Here is a 16,908-nt window from a genome sequence, read left to right on the forward strand (position 1 = left end):
TATACAGATAACTGAATCAGGAATGACTCCCATTTTAATAGTCATTTCCTATCTGTTAAAATATAATCAATTGTATTTTTTAGGTTATTACTTGGTGCTTTACACATCTAACACCTCCTTTTTTCCCCCAAAGAAAGTGCAATATTTGTGATGTTGGTGTGAAGTAGGTGTGAAGCTTCTGTGGGGTCTAGAAGGTTTTGGCCTTTCTCATTCTTTACTTCTTTAGATGCAGAAAAGACCCAAATGTAGAAAAATGTCCACAATGGCATTCTTTGTGATAACAATGAGCTGAGAGAAATGTGCTCAGCAATTGGGTACTAGCTAAACAAATGAGAGCCTATCAGTGTAATGGAATATTACTGTGTCGTAAAGAATGCCAAATATGAAGAATCAGAGAAACATGAAAAGACTTGTATCAAGAGATGCAGTCCAAACAAATTAGAGACAAAAGAATAACATACATAGTAACTACAACAATGTAATAAAGTCAGTATTGACAGATGGTAAAACTCAGCTCAGATATAAGAGTTAAATGTTAGTGCCATACTACTGAAGTTAAAGAATACATCCTTCCTTCCTATTTTCAATCAATAAGCTAACTTTCCAAGGGATATACATTACAGTTGGGGTTGGTATGATTGTTGGCAAGGATCTATGATGTTAAAACAAACTTTGTCAAAAATTTTAAGTTCTGAGGTGGCTAGATGGCGCAGTGAATAGAGCACTGGCCCTGAAGTCAAGAGAACTTGATTTCAAATCCTGCCTCAGACACTTAACTCACTCTTACTAGCCATGTGACCTTGGGCAAGTCACTTAACCCCAATTGCCCTCCAAAAAGCAAAAAATTAAAAAAAATTAAATTCCACCATTAATGATTCCCTTCTTTGACTTTCAAGGTTTTCTGTTCTTCTAAAAAGTGTAATAGTTCTCTAAAAATGCAAATATTCTGGGAGAGGGTAACATATTGAGTTATATCAGGTAAACCTTAATTTGGGATTGGCTGATAGCCACCTGAAAGCCATATAACTGGGGGGAGGTGGAGAGGAAGGAGGAACAAGTAGAGGTATTGAAAAAAGAGCTTGAAGATGGCTAGAGTTATATTTTTGCCTTCTTTGAAGATTTGTTTTTGTGAATTTGAAAATGCTTGGAAATTTGCATTATTGGGGCTTCTAGGTGCCACAGTGAATAGAGCACCAGCCCTGGAGTCAGGAGGACCTGAGTTCAAATCTGGCCTTGGATACTTAACACTTACTAACCATGTGACCTTGGGCAAGTCACTTAACCCCAATTGCCCTGCCCTCCCCTTCCAAAAAAAAGGAAAGTTGCATTATTAAGTTTACTATTATCCCAGTTATATTAATAGCAACAGCAAGAAGTTCCTGAGAAATCCCCACTAATACAGAAGGCTCAAGGACAGACAAGCAACAAGGCAGCCTGGGAGAACATGGATACATGCACTAGAGAGGTCAGACCACTTTCACTGCTTCAACCACCTTCTACCCTCACATCTGAGGAGCCAGCACCCAAGAGCCCTTGGAATAGCAGTGTCCCCACCCCCAGGCTATTGGACTTGTTTTTAGACTGACTCTTGCCAACATCATCCAGGGGAGCAACTTCTGGAGAAGGGGTCCTTTATCTTTGCCTCCAATTGATAGAAAATCCCAAGAACCAAGGAATAAATGGCAGTGCTCATTTCACCATGGGAAAGACATATGGTTAATGGTACTCTTTGGTCCTATGTCCTGATACTGCTAGAAAAGGGGTCAGTAGGAGGACTATGTACCCTGGACCTTGAGAAACTAGAGTATGTATTCAACAATTCAGCTATCAGACAGAAACATGATTAGGGACTTTACCTAACCTAACCTTAGGATCAGGATCCTAGGATTTTAGAGATGGAAGAAACCTTGGAGACCTAGTCCCTTTACCTGCAGCCATTTGGAGATCCAGAATTCTTGGGTCTTTTTCATAAATAAAAAAGGTACATATTATTAGTTTTTCGCAGAGCATCCATGTACAAATATAGGTGTTAGCCTTGCTGAACCCTAGGATGACAAATTTTTTTCTTTGGAATATAGCTCTCCTTCAGATTGGCAGTGTATAAAGACTGTTCATAGACTTCATTTACCATGATACTTGGGATTCAATTTCCTCATTTGTAAAATGAGGGGGTTAGATTAGATAATGTCTCAGGTCTCTTCCAGTTCCAGATCAATGATCCCATAAGAGTGTCTTCCTGATGGTTGTGAGCCATCATCCAGCATGGTGATATCATTAAGTGAATACTCCTATTGGGGAGGAGACTGTGGAGTAAGATGCTTAGTAACTCATACTGTGATAGCTACTAAGGGTGAGTGGACAGAATAGTAAAACTCGGACCTACAGATGGGTTAGAGAGAGGGATAATTTAGCATGAATGCGGCCTTACTAACTTGGAAACAATTCTGTGTGTTTCATACTGATAGGGTCAATAGCATCAGCTCCGTATGCAATAGGTAGTACATTCATGCAGTTTTGATGTACAGGAAGTATCCTTGTGTAAGATTTAAAATTTATGAGGCTATTTTTAGAGCATTGTGTCCAGTTTGGGTGCCTGTCATTTATAAAAGACATGAAGAAATTGGAGTGGGTCCACAAATGAGCAATAAAAATGATTAAAGATGTTGGCTAAGAGGACAGACTGATAGAATTGGGGATATTTAGCCTAAGAGAAGGCTGAAGGGTGACTTCAAGTATATGAAGTGTTATTATAAAGGGGATGTTCACCAGCTGTTTTGTTTCCTCAGAAGAAAAAAACTGAAAGGAAATGTGTTTAAACTGTAATAATACAGTAATAATAATAATTGACATTTACATAGCATTTTAAAATTTGCAAATTCTTCCCCTCCTGGCTGTGCTTGTGACATTCTAGACTTTGCTGCCATGACTCATGCCTTCTCATGTCAAATCCTCTCACCCTGGAATTTTCCTCAACGTCTGGGACCTCTTCACCCTGGAACATTCCTCTGCCATGCTTGGTGAATTCTTAGTAGGGAGGGGCCCAGGCCATTCATGCTTCCCTCCTGGCTGTACTTCTGACTCTTTCCAGACTTTGCTACTCCCTGGGAGCACCTTCTCCCTCTACACATCTTACTTTTTTATGGGTTTCTTTCCCCTATTAGAAAGAATGTAAACTCTTTGAAGGCAAGGACTGTCTAGTTTTTTGTTTGTTTTGCTTATATTTGTATCCTAGTGCCTAGCATAGTGCCTATATCTATGCTTCAGCATGCTTCAGCCTATGGAGACTGACTAGGAAGAGTTAAGATAGTAATTCAGGCCATGGACAAATTTAGTGATACCTTTATTTTGCCATTTGCTAACCTTGCATCCCATTAACCATAAAGCTCCTCATCTAAGTTTTCAGTGAGCTATAGTCGTATTGATAATGATCATCTGTAGAGGACTAGGCTCCTACTACCTGGCAAAATATTTCCCAGATGAAAGCAGGTTTAATACATTTGCAGAATCAGCCATGGGGTGGGATGGACTCTCCTCCCCTTTGTCATCTTTTTCCTGTGTGGGGTCATGATGGAGGGTGCCAGAGCAGATCAGAAGCAGTGAAGCTGGGAGGGAAATGGGAAGAAAACCTGTTCTGAGCCTCTTCCTTAAACAGAGGCCATGGAACCCACAGACCTGCTCTCTGGACAGAGGGTCCAGTTTAGAGGGGGAGAGGGCATTGATGAGATGCGAGGGCCAGGCTGATTTAATCATGAAATATAATGAGATTTCCCAGTGATGAGTTACCTCTCATACTCACGAGTTGCTTAGGCACCCCTCAGGATATGCATTCACCTAAGATCAGCAAAGAATAAAAGCATCTAGGTAGTATAATGGATAGAATACTGACCCTGGATTCAGGAAGACCTGTGTTTAAGTCTTGTGTTAGACATTTATTTAGCTGTGTGACTCTGGACAAGCCATTTAACTTCTTAGTCTCAGTTTCTTCTTCCATAAAATTAGGATAATAATGGCACCCTCCTTACAGAGTTGTTATGAGGATCAAATGAAATAACATCTATAAAATGCATTGCAAACTTTAAAACACAATATAAAGACTTGCTATCATTATTAACAACCACAAAAGAAACATTGGTTAGGGGTGGTGTTTTCTTTTTAAAAAAATTCATTTAAACTTTTTTCAATGTACAAAAATCTACTTTATGTCCCTCCCACCCTTTCCCATTACGAAAATAAAAAAAGAAAAACAAAGTCCTTGAAATAAATATGTATAATCAAGTGAAAAAATTTCCTACATTGGCTACACACATGTATTTACATGTTATCTATACACACATACATATACGAATATGTACATATGTTTTATGTGAACTCAAGATGCAGAATTTTATAGCATATGTTCATTACATGCATATCTAAATACACTATACACAAATTATATTTGTATATGCATATACACATACATATATTACAATATATGTGTATGTATAAAATTCTTCATCTTGAGACCATCATCTCTGTGTTAAAATTATATTTTGTTTTAACCCCTATGACCACTCCCCACTCTTTCTAGCCAGTATAAAATAAACATAGCAGGAGGTAAGATTGCAAAGGAGCCTAGAAGTCACATAGAGACCGTCCAAAGGATCAAAGGTACATAATCTGCAAACTCTATCCTATATTAACCAAAAAAACCCATCCTGAGATTATGTGCTAAATCAAGAGAAGCCATTTAAGCCTGGCTGTGCGGTCCTTTGGTCCTATGACGGTAAACCTCAGAGAAGTCCCAGACTCTGAAGTAAGACCAATAGAATACCAGATGGTGCTGATAACTAACTTTGACTTGATGGGGATGTTTTTTTTTTTTTAAAGCAATCGGGGTTAAGTAACTTGTTCAAGGTTACATGGCCAGTTATTTCTGGGTGGGTGCTAAGTGTCTGAGCCCAGATTTGATCCCAGGTCATCCCAACTCTGGGGCCGGTGTTCTTACTTGCTGTGCTACCTGGCCGCCCTGACTTGATGGGGATGTAAATGAACTAACCCCAACGTGGTACAGTTAAGATTTCATCTCTTCCCTACCAAAATCTTATAAAAATGAGACCCCAAACTCCTTTTCCTCTCCCACTTCCACTCTTCCACTCTTTTATTTCCATGGGATCCATTTTGCTCAGTGTTCCCACCTCTAATTCATGATTATCTGAGTGACTCTACAACTTTCCCCCTCCCCTTTCTCTTCCCTATCCTGCATGCCTCTGTACCCCACCCCTACTTTGACCACTTGTCTCTGTATTTTTTGTGTATATTGTACCTTATCAAAGTATCTCATCCTCTGCACCTTGTCAAAGTATGATTGCAGCATCACTTCCCACTACCATTGGGGTCTTTCCTGGCAAGTGCCCAAAGAACTGGGCATGCCTGCCTCCATTTCACAAGTCCATAAATTAATTAGCAATTCACTCTCTCAGTCAGGATGTGGATAGCATCACCATTGATCCTCTGGAATCATGGTTGAACATATGTTGATTAGAATTCCTAAGTCTTTCAAAGTAATTTTTAACAATATTTTTGTTAATTGAGGAAATTATTCTCCTGGTTCTGCTTTCTTCATTTTACATCAGTTCCTACAAGTCTTCCAAGGCTTCCCTGGAACCACCCCCTTGGGTTTTCTTGGCAAAGATACTGGAGTGATTTGCAATTTCCTTCTTCAGCTTATTTCTCATAGTATAATTGTATTCTACCATATTCATATACCATAACTTGTTCAGCCATTCCTTCCCCAGTTGATGGGCATACCCTCAGTTTCCAGGCTTTTGACACCAAAAAAGGAGCTGCTCTAAATATTTTGTATATATAGGGGCGGCCAGGTGGCTCAGCGAGTAAGAGCGCCGGCTCCAGTGTTGGGACGACCTGGAGATCGAATCCTGGGCTCAGACACTCAGCACCACACCCAGAAATAACTGGCTGTGTAACCTTGAGCAAGTTACTTAACCCTGATTGCTTAAAAAAAAAAATATTTTGTATATATATGGGCCCTTTTCCTCTTTATTTGATCTCTGGTTTATAGGCTTAATGGTAACATCACTGTGTCAAAGGTTATGCACAATTTAGTAACTATTTGTACAGAACTCCAAATTCTTTTCCAGAATGGCTAGACCAAGTTGCAGCTTCACCAACTGTGTATCAATGTTTTGTTTTCCCATAGTCCCTCCAGTGTTTGTAATTTTCTTTTTTTGACAAGATTGCCAACCTGATCAGTGTGAGATAGAACCTCAGAGCTGCTTTAATTTGCATTTCCACAAGTCCAATGCTAAGATAGAGTTGTCACTTGCTCCCAAATTTCTCATCATTTCTACCCAAGCCATTGGTTTCTCCTTGTTAATGAGAATAACATCCAGAATAGAAGTTCCCTCTTATTAATTCCTCTACCTTTGAAGAATTAAATTATCAGGTATTTCATATGCCCTCACCTAGGTCTTACAGATATTTGTAGCTACAAAATGGGAAGAATATCAGAAGAGAAACCTAGAAATGTATAGGAGACAGAATCTAAGAAAGGAGTCAGCAATAAAATCCATGCCTCAGATGACTAGGTACAAATATGTAGAAGTCTGGTTAACAGGCAAAGGCAAACTAAAGATCCTAATGCAAGGAACCAAATCTGAAGTCATTGATTCACTGAGACTCGGTGGGATGGGACCTATTACTGGAATAGGGATCAATTTAGCCATCATCATCAGAGCTAGGGACAGTGTCTTCCTATAACTATAAGTAGTTCCCCTGCTCTCTCCCCCTTCCCTCCATTCACTGCCTCAATACTACTCCTTGACTCTATATTACCCCTGCACTGAGACCAGAATAAAATCTCCCGTCTCCTTTGGTAGATCCTACCCCTCTCCTCACACCTCTTCCCAATCTTCAAATATCTTCCATCTCTCCTTGTCTACTAAGTGGTGTCAAACTCAAATAGAGATGAATCCCTGCTGCATATTGACTTCTCAGGTCATTTTAGTAGTGTCCAACTTACCATGATGCCATTTTTGGGTTTTCTTGGAAAAGATATGGGAGTGATTTGCCATTTCTTTCTTCAGCTGATTTTGCAAATGAGGAACTGAGGCAAACAGGGTTAAGTGACTTTTCCAGGATCACACAGCTATTATGTGTCTGAGGCTGGATTTGAACTCAGGTCCTCCTGACTCCAGGGCTGGAGCTCTATGCACAGCACCACATACTGCCTTAGAGAACCACAAATTTACATAGAGAATTCACTCCAAATCTTCACATGGACTATTTGCACTCGACTTGTGGCAGAGTATTTCAAGCTCGTATTAGTCTAATCAGCCACTGTTGGACACAATGAAACTTGATTCTAGCATAGTGATGTCATTTTTGCCCTCTTTGAGAATGAAGGACAACAACCACTTGGTACTATATTATTTATTTATTTAGTTAAATATTTCCGAATTAATTTTAATCTAGTTTAGACCTTATATGGGAGTGTTATAAGTCACATGTACCACATATTTGACACCTCTGTCCTAGATCATTTCCTATTATTTACTTTTTTTTTGAGGGGGAAAGGTAGGGTAATTGGGGTTAAGTGATTTGCCCAAGGCCACACGGCTAGGTTTTGTGTTAAGTGTCTGAGTCTGGATTTGAACTCAGGTCCTCCTGACTCAGGGCCAGTGCTCTATTCCTGCGCCACCTAGCCGCCCTCCCCCCCATTATTTACAAACATGTCCAGATCTTCCACATATTAAAAAAAACCCAAAAACAAAACATCTGACTTTTTCATACCATCAATTCAAGATGTCTTCCTATATCTCTCCTTCCTTTTAGAGACAAATTCCTAAGAAAAAACTATCTGTAGTCACTGATTCTTACTTCTTTTCATCACACTCACTTCTCAATCCCTTGTAGGCTTCCAACTTCATCATGTAACTGAAAATTCCCTCTCCAAGGTTACCAATGATTTCTAGTTTACCAAATCCCATGGCCTTTTCTCAATCATTATCCCTCTTTATCTCTACCATGTTTGACATTGTTGACCACCCTCTTCTCCTAGATCAGGGGTTCTTAACATTTTTTTGTGTCATGGGCTCCTTTGGCAGACCCCTTCTCAGAACAGTGTTTTTAAATGCATAAAATACATATATTACAAGGGAAATAAAATGTTAGTGAAAATAAAGACATAATTTTTTTACCTCACCCAGTGCACAGTTTCCTGTGTGAATGGAGACAGAACGCCTGATCTAGGAATTAGGCTGGTCCTAGATAAGTTAGCTCTAGACTTTCCAGAGGCCAGTCCAAAGTGTCCAGTCCTGGTTTTTCCTTGAGAATCAGCTGTCAATCAGAGCCTTCCTGATATCCTGTGATCCAGGGATGTTTCCTGTTCTGGGATTCTAGCCAGAAAGTGTTAGCTCTCCCATACATTCTTAGATACTATTCATATGGCTTGGAAATCATCAAAGGATATGATAATCATCAAGACCTAAATTGACATCACTGTCTGGCTTCTTGAAATTAAACAAAGAATATTAGAAAACTAAGTGACCTATAATTACCTTCTTTGTGTCATTACTCTTCAAAAACCTTGCTCATGGTATCAATAGACAGATTGCTTGACAATCATGCCTGGACCACGATTTTTCGCACTTTCTTGGGCTAGTGTGTCAGTTTAGAGCTGGCTTAAGAAACCACTCAAGTGGATTCCGGATTAAAAACCTCTGTCCTAGCTAGTCTCAGCCCTCTGGGTTTTAATGACTTCTCTCTCCTTTGTTATATCTTCCTACCTGTATGAGCCATCCTCAGTTTCATTTTCTATATCATTGTTCATGTCCTGCTCCCTAAGTGTGGATGAAGTGGAAGATTCTGTCCTGGGCCTCTGCTTTCTCTTTCTTATTGTCTTTTAGTGATTTTATTAACTCCTATGGGTTCAGTGATCATCTCTATGCAGGTGACTCCAAGACCAATATATTCAGTTCTAGTGTTTTTCCTGTGTATCAGTCCCACATTGCTGATTACCCATTGGATATGTAGGCATATCCTATAGGCATGTCAAACTCAACATGTCCAAATGAGAATTCATTATATTTCCTCCCCAAAACTCACTCTTCTTCATCATTTCCCTACCTCTGTAGGTACAATCATTCTAGTCACTCAGGTTCATAACCTTGAGTTCAAAATCCTCTACTTATTTTCCCTCATCCTCCCATATTCAATCAATTTCCATGTTGTGTTCATTCTACCTCCATGACATTTTTTTGCATCTATACACTGACATAGTCACCAACCTTGTTTAGGCCTTTATCACCTCTCACCTGGACTGACACAATGGCCTCTTACTTGATCTCTCTGCCTCAAGCTTCTCCATACTTCAATCCATCTTCATATAGCTGCTAAAATAATAGCCTTTAAAACTTTAAAAGAGGCAGCTAGGTGGCACAGTGAATAGAGCACCAGCCCTGGAGTCAGGAGAACCTGAGTTCAAATCTGGCTTCAGACACTTAACACAAAAACTAGCCATGTGACCTTAGGCAAGTCACTTAACTCCAATTGCCCTACCTTCCCCCTCCAAAAAGCAAAAACAAAAAAATCCAAAGCTTAAAAAAAAAATTCCATTAAATATTTCCCAATTACATGTAATTTTTAAAATTTTTTAAAAATTTGGAGTTCCAAATTCTCTATCTCCCTCTCACCCCTCCCCTACCAATTGAGAAGACAAGCAATATGATATTGATTATACATGTGCAGTCCTACAAAATATATTTCCATATTATACATCTTGTAGAAGAAAACATGCACACACACATACATTAAAACCAAGGAAAATAAGGAAAGTATGCTTCAATCTACACTAAGAGTTCACCAGTTTTCTCTCTGGAGATGGATAGCATTTTTCATTATGGGTCCTTTGGAATTGTCTTGGGTCATTGTCTTGATCAGAGTGACTAAGCCTTTCACAGTTGATCATTCTTGCTGTTACTGTGTATAATGTTTTCCTGATTTTGTTAACTTCACTTTTCATCTGTTCGTGTAAGTCTTTCCAGGTTTTTCAGAGACCATCCTGCTCATCATTTCTTATAGAACAATATTACTCCATCACAATCATGTACCACAGCTTATTCATCCATTGCCCAATTGATGGGCATCCCCTCAATTTCCAATTCTTTGCCACCACAAAAAGAGCTGCTATAAATATTTTTGTACAAATAAGTCCTTTTCCCTTTTTTATGATCTCTTTGGGATACAGACCTAGTAGTGGTATTGCTGGGTCAAAGGGTATGCACAATCAAAATGTTAGTCTTGAAGTGCAAGTCTATGTCATTCCCCTGCTTAAAAATCTCCAGTGGCTCCCTACTACTGCCTCTAGGGGAAAAAAATACAAACTCCTATGTTTGGCATTTAAAACCTTTCATAGCCTGGCTCCAGACTACGATTCCAGACTTATACATTACACACTTCTGCATGCTTTATGTTCCAACCAAAATGACCTACTTTTTATTCTGTATGCAAGGCACTCCATCTCTCATATCCATACATTTACATAGACTGTCTCCCTATGCCTGGAATTGCTTTCTCCTCAGCTCTGCTGAGGAATCCCAACTTAGCTTCAAAGCTCAGATCAAAGGCCATCTCCTACTTGAGACCTTTCCTGTTCTTCCCAGAAGCTTATGCCTCCCACCCCTTGAAATGTCCTTGTATCGTATATGTTGTTGTTGTTTTTCAGTCATTTTAGTCATGTCTTGCTCTTCATGACCCCATTTTGAGTTTTTTTGGCAGGGATACTGGAGTAATTTGCCATTCCCTTCTCCAGCTCATTTTACAGATGAGAAAACTGAGGCAAACAGGGTTAATCAATTTTCCCAAGGTCTCATAGCTAGTAAGGGACTGAGACGGGATTTGAACTTAAGTTTTCCTGACTGCAGGCAGGCACTCTATTCACTACACCACTTACTTTCACCCCTCTCCCCCCATATAGTCTGCATTTATTTATAAAATATTCATATTGCATACCTCCAAATAGAATGTAAGATCTTCAAGGGCAGGGACTATTTTTGTCTTTGTACCTCCATCATTTAGCACTATACCTGGAATGTAGTAGGTGCCTAAAAATGCTTTTTAATTGACTTATCAATTAGGATATTTAGCTTAGCGGCTATGCAAATAAGATATTCTTTTTCTCTCCCTTTTCTTTTAGGTTTCAGATAACTGATAGGTAGGATCATACACTGAACTGAATGAAACTGCCTGGAAGGATTTTACTTTCAGTGTATTGCTCTAGGGCAATTTAAAAACAAAAACTTTCCATCCCCCACTGAGAGAGGAGGGAATTCAGGGTCTGTGTATCCTCTCTTCCTTTCAAATGCTGTCTGCTTCTTTGTTCTGCCCATTTCTTTCTCTGCTTCTCCAGAAAGAGCTGTTATGGGGGTGGGGTGGGGGAAGGTGGTTCTTCAGAGCTGGTCCAGTGAAAATGTAATGCCTCTGAAGTCAGAGAATATGGGTTCAAATCCCTCTTCTCACCCTTACTAACAGGGTGTTCTGAGACAAGTCGCTTAATCTCTCTAGGATCCCTGCTGGCTATTATATATGATCTATGATCCTAAGAGTAGAAAAGAAATGGAATGGTATGTCAAAGGCAATCACTATTCCCCTCTCTTAGATGTCCTACAGTGATTCCCAAAATTTCACTATTAGGAATTTATTTCTTTGAATTAAACTTTTCTCAAGCTTTCTTTTAAAGGGTACACATATTCTTGAAAAGGGTTACATACATTAGTGGGAATGGGTAATCTGGGGTTTTCCTTCTTTGTGAGAAATATGGCAGTAGGCAGGAAAAAGACTTGAGTTTTGGGGAAAGGAGGAATGGGAAGTTTCAGGGGTTTCTGACAATCCATTTTGCCCAGAGCTGACCTGATGACCTTGAACCTAAGGCAAGAGAGAGTTGGCAGTTTCCTGCCCTTGAGAAAGAGTGGGGAAACCTGGAGGTCAAACTCCAAGCACAGAGTCAAGTAATTGAAACTGGAATTTGGTTGGGCATCACTGCATCTCCCAGACTGAGCTCTTGGGAAAGAGGGACATTAAAGGGATGGAAAGTAGACAGCATAATAACTCTGTGGTTTGAGTCAGGAAAGCAATTACGTAAAAACTGACCCAAGGTGAAGTGGAGAGGGGCACAGTCTCAGATTCTGACTCTCCCTGAGTCACGCCTCAGAGAGGAAAACCAAGAAAAAGGAAGTAGCAGAAATCACTTCTAGTAGAAGCCTCCTGCATCTATGAGTTGATGGAAAGATGAGCTCAGAGGTACAAAGTCTTAAGCTCCTTCTGACAGGGTAAGGACCAGCAATGTCAGGGGGTGGGCTTGCATGGGAGCCCAGGATTGGCTTATAGGGAGGGTATCAAGGTCAATCCTCTGCCACTCACTGTAGGAGACAGATGACAGAATTCACTTTTCTTTTCCTCAAAAACCCCTAAAGAAGCCTCATAATCCCAAATTAATAGAATTTGGCATCAGAGTCACAATTTGCTAGTCACTGTTTTTAATGCTCCTGTTTTCCCAACTCTTTCCTTTAAAGCTTCTTCTTTCAGAAATCCTTTCTTGTAAGTCAAGTTGGTTTCTCAGATTCTTAGGAACATTATATTATGGCAAGAGTGGTAAATACACTTTCTGATCAATTGCTTAAAATTTTGCCTAATTCTGTTTTATGAGCTCAGTGCTGCATCTCAAGACTGTGGGTTCAAAACTGGTTGAAATTGAGGGCTTTGACTGACTATGTGATGGGGTACCTGGGGTCTAAATCAATTTGTAAAACCAGTCTGTACAATTGTAACTGCAATTGGTATTGTAAAATTGTAATCTGTAAAATCCCTTTCCCAGCCTCAAACTCTGCCCCTTCCCCCTATCCTCATTTGGCCTAGGCAACAACTTGTGACTCCTTGGTTCTTACTTAATCTCTTCATGTCTCCTCCAGTCTGGCCCAAATACTCATTTGTCCTTGCCTCAAGTCTCCACTGGTCTGGCCCAAATCTCATCTAAACTATCTATGCACTAAAGTCACAAGTTCCTCTCAGTAAGCCCTAACCTTTATCTATGCCATCTGGTCAGTCCTGACAATGGCAGCCCCACTCTTTAAAAGTAAAAGCATGTATCTCTCTTGTTGCAGGTCCCCTAAGGAATCTTGCCTGCTGTAAAAGCATAGAAATAAACTTTCTCAGACTCCAAGTAAGGCTGAGCTGAATTCTTTCCAGACGTCATTGAAGGTTTCTTGGTCTTAGATAAGATCAGAGTTCCTGCTGAACCTATTGGGATTCCGTCCCTCATCATTTTGGAAAGCCCCATCATATGTACCCAGGAAAATATTGTTATGCTGTTCACTGATATTCAGATATTCTCATACTCTATCCACTGCTTTTTCCTACTTGTTTCTTTCAGTTTAGTATTTATGGAAAGGGGTATCAAGGGTGGGATTCTTGGAGGAGAAGGAAGGGAAATTGAAGGGTTACCAGGTTTGGGCTATCTGATTTTGATGCTCTCACTTTAACTATTAACACCCAAGGTGGGAGTGGTTGGGGTTAACTTTTCAGATTACAGTGTCTACAAAAAGTCCAATTTATTTTCCTCCTTCTACCTTACATGTATTTCTAGACCAGAACTCCTGTCCTTCTCCCTCTCTCTCATGATAACTTTGTCTAGCCTTGATAAGTTCTGAAGATTCTTCTCTCAACTCCAATCCACACTGATGAGTTGGGTGTCCCAGGGGAAGGTGAGCTACATCTTCCCTTTTAGGTTCTAGGGGTATCTCTGAGGGTTTGGGGGTATTGTTATTGGTTCAAATTCTTATTCTTATCTATTCTCCCCATCATCAACTACCAGTGATTAGTACCCCAGCATCATTTAGTCCATTGACATCAATTGGCTTTTAAATGGGGATATTTCCTGAGAAAATACAGAAATAACAGAAGTAAAAACATTTCCCTACACAACAAGTGAAGATACACTCTCCCTTATACCACCTTCGTCCTTAGGGAGAGTAGGCTCAAACTTAAAGCAGTTTTTACCAAGGATTTGCCCTACCAAGTACTCTTCTGAATTTGTCATAACCATTCCTTTGTTGGTAGTGTCTAACATCTTAGATTTGAGGATCTACCCAGTGTTGAGCTGTGCTAGAAGCATAGGTTTGGCTGGTACCAAAGTTTAGCATGGATTTTGATGCTCGGACCTCTGGTGGTTTACCATTTTGACCTTCAAAACTCATGTTAGAGCCAGAGCCATTGGAGCCATGGAGCTGTTTCCAATACTCCTTCATCTAAAAGAACAAATACAGAGAGAAAAAGACTGGAGACCTATATTCACAGGCCATTTATGTTGACCCCTTGGGAAAGGCAGAGAGGGATGAGCCCTCTTCCCATTGAGAGGCTTACAACATGTTTCTCTCACTTAAATGTGGCCAGGCAGGAAAGAGAAAGGGACTTGCTTTGACCAGTTGAAGCCTTTTGAATATGCTCCAGTTCTAGCTCAAACAATCTAAAAGTCCATCTCTTCCCTGAGTAGTTGGTGGACTGGAACCACATGGGGCCTGTATCAGCAGAACATGCTGTGCTTCGCATGCTCATAATGACTGCGCTGATTCACCAGTCCCCTGCTACATTTGTTTGGTAAACACTATACATATTTTTTTCCCTTCCCTTTTTTAAAGATGAGGAAAATGAAGTTAAGAGAGATTAGGTGAAACAGCAATATGGTACAGTAGAAAGAACACTGACTCTTCTCTGATACTTATTACATAGACAACCTTGGGTGTCATTTTCCTCAAGTGAAAACTTATGTAGTTAGACTAGATGGCCTATGAAGTTCCTTCTAATGCCATCTATATGAGCCTATAACTTGACTATGGTCACATAAGCTAATAGGTGCCAAAATTAAGATTTCTGCTTTCATTCATTTGTGAGGTTTTGAAAAGGTTCCATGTACAGTTGAGAAACATGTATATGCTTTTCTATTACAATTCAATTATCGCTTCAGATCTATCATATCTACCTTTTCTAAAATTCTGTTATGGGTCTTAATTTTATAACGCTTAGGTGTCATTCAATTTGGCATGTGTGTATATATACATGTACACAAATATACACGTATGTGCATATATACACATATTATATATAAATTATTGATATTTCATTCTCTAGAATGTGTTATCTGTGATTGTGATTACTGTACATGACACTTTTCATTAAGCTGAAGCATAATAGAGTTTACTCTAACCCCTTATTTTAACTCTACATAAATCTTTCTGATTCAAGTGTGTTTCATGTAAACAATTTAGTCTGCTGTCTAATCATGCTGTTAGCCTTCTCCATTTTAGTGAGTTCATTCCATTTGTGTTTACCATTGATTAAGTGTCTCTGTACCTTCATCTTATCTTTTTGTACTTTTCCTTCTCTTTTCCTCTGCCTATTTTATCCAATCTACTTCCATTCTACTATTCTTTTCTTTTTGCCTAGTCTCTAATCATTGGTTCTTATCTTTTCTTTGAATCTCCCCTTCATACTCCACCCTCCATAGATGAACTTTGTTTTCCTTATGTCCTTTCTAAATCTACTTTCTTTAGTACCCCTCCTCCCACTCTCTACCTGATTTCCCTTTTGAGTTGAATGAATTTCTATACCAATCTTTGTGTGTGTGTGTGTATCTCTATATCTATCTATCTATCTATCTGTCTGTCTGTCTGTCTATCTCTAGCTCTACATATATATATGTATATATATATGTATATATATTATTCAACCTTCCTTTGTCCAGTTAAGTTGAAAATAAAGTTCATGGGCAGTCTGTTTTCCTTCACTCCTTTCTCTATGTTCATACGGTCTTCTTTCATACCCTAATTATGTGAGATAATAAATTTCACACTCTATCTCTTTCTTTTTTAGTATATTCCTTTTTTCTTCCTTTTTATTTTTTCTCTTAAGGTCATCAAAATATAGCAAAACTGTTCTCAGGTGTTCTCTTTTATTTATTCCCTCTAAGATGCCTGAATACATCAGAGATCTGAGGGGAAAATTGTTTCTTAAGCCCTTACTAAAATATTTTATAATCATATGGCCCCTTCCAATTACTTATATGTATTTATCTTTCTGTTTTTCTCTTAACTCCTTTGTTTTCATTTCAAAGTATCTGCTCAGCTTTGGTCTCTTCATCAGGAATATTTGGAAGTTCTTTATTTCCCTAAAAGTCCATTTTTCCCCTGTAAGATTCTACTCAACTTTGTGGGGTAAGTTATTTTCAGTTGTAAGCCTTTATCTTTTGCTTTCTGGAATATCGTAGTATAAGCTCTCCTTTTCTTTATTGTGTAGATGCCAGCTCTTATTCAATCCTAACTCTGACTCTTGTGTATTTGAACTTTTTCTTTTTGCCTCTTTCAGTATTTTTCTTTGACCTGAAATATTTTGTATTTCAGTTATGACAATCCTGAAAGTTTTCATTTGGAGCTTCTTTCAGGGCATGACCAGTAATTTTTTTTTCTATTTTCCCTCTGCTCTCTGGTTATAATAGATCTGGGAGATTTTCTTTTATTTATTAATTTGTTTGTTTCCTTTTAGTTTACAGGATTCAATTCCACAATTCCTTGAATTTCACATTTTGTCCCCCTCCCTCCCCCTCCCCCTCCCCTTCATGGCGGCTTATACCGTGTTTCCCCGATAATAAGACACTGTCTTATTAATTGTTTTGGAAAGAAAAACACCAGAGGGCTTATTTTCAGGGGAGGGCTTATGTTGTCCTGCCTCAGCTCAGCTCTCCTCCGCGGCACTGCTCTCAATGGCGCCAGCAAGCAAATCACTGGGGAAGAACAGGATGACACGCTCACTGCTGCAGCTCTGATTGGATGCAACTCGGAGCGCGGCATATGTTTCACGGGG

Source organism: Petaurus breviceps, unplaced genomic scaffold (genome assembly GCF_028583685.1).
Source record: "Petaurus breviceps papuanus isolate PSGF00001 unplaced genomic scaffold, PetGlider_PUasm1.0 90779, whole genome shotgun sequence".
Classification (NCBI taxonomy): Eukaryota; Metazoa; Chordata; class Mammalia; order Diprotodontia; family Petauridae; genus Petaurus; species Petaurus breviceps.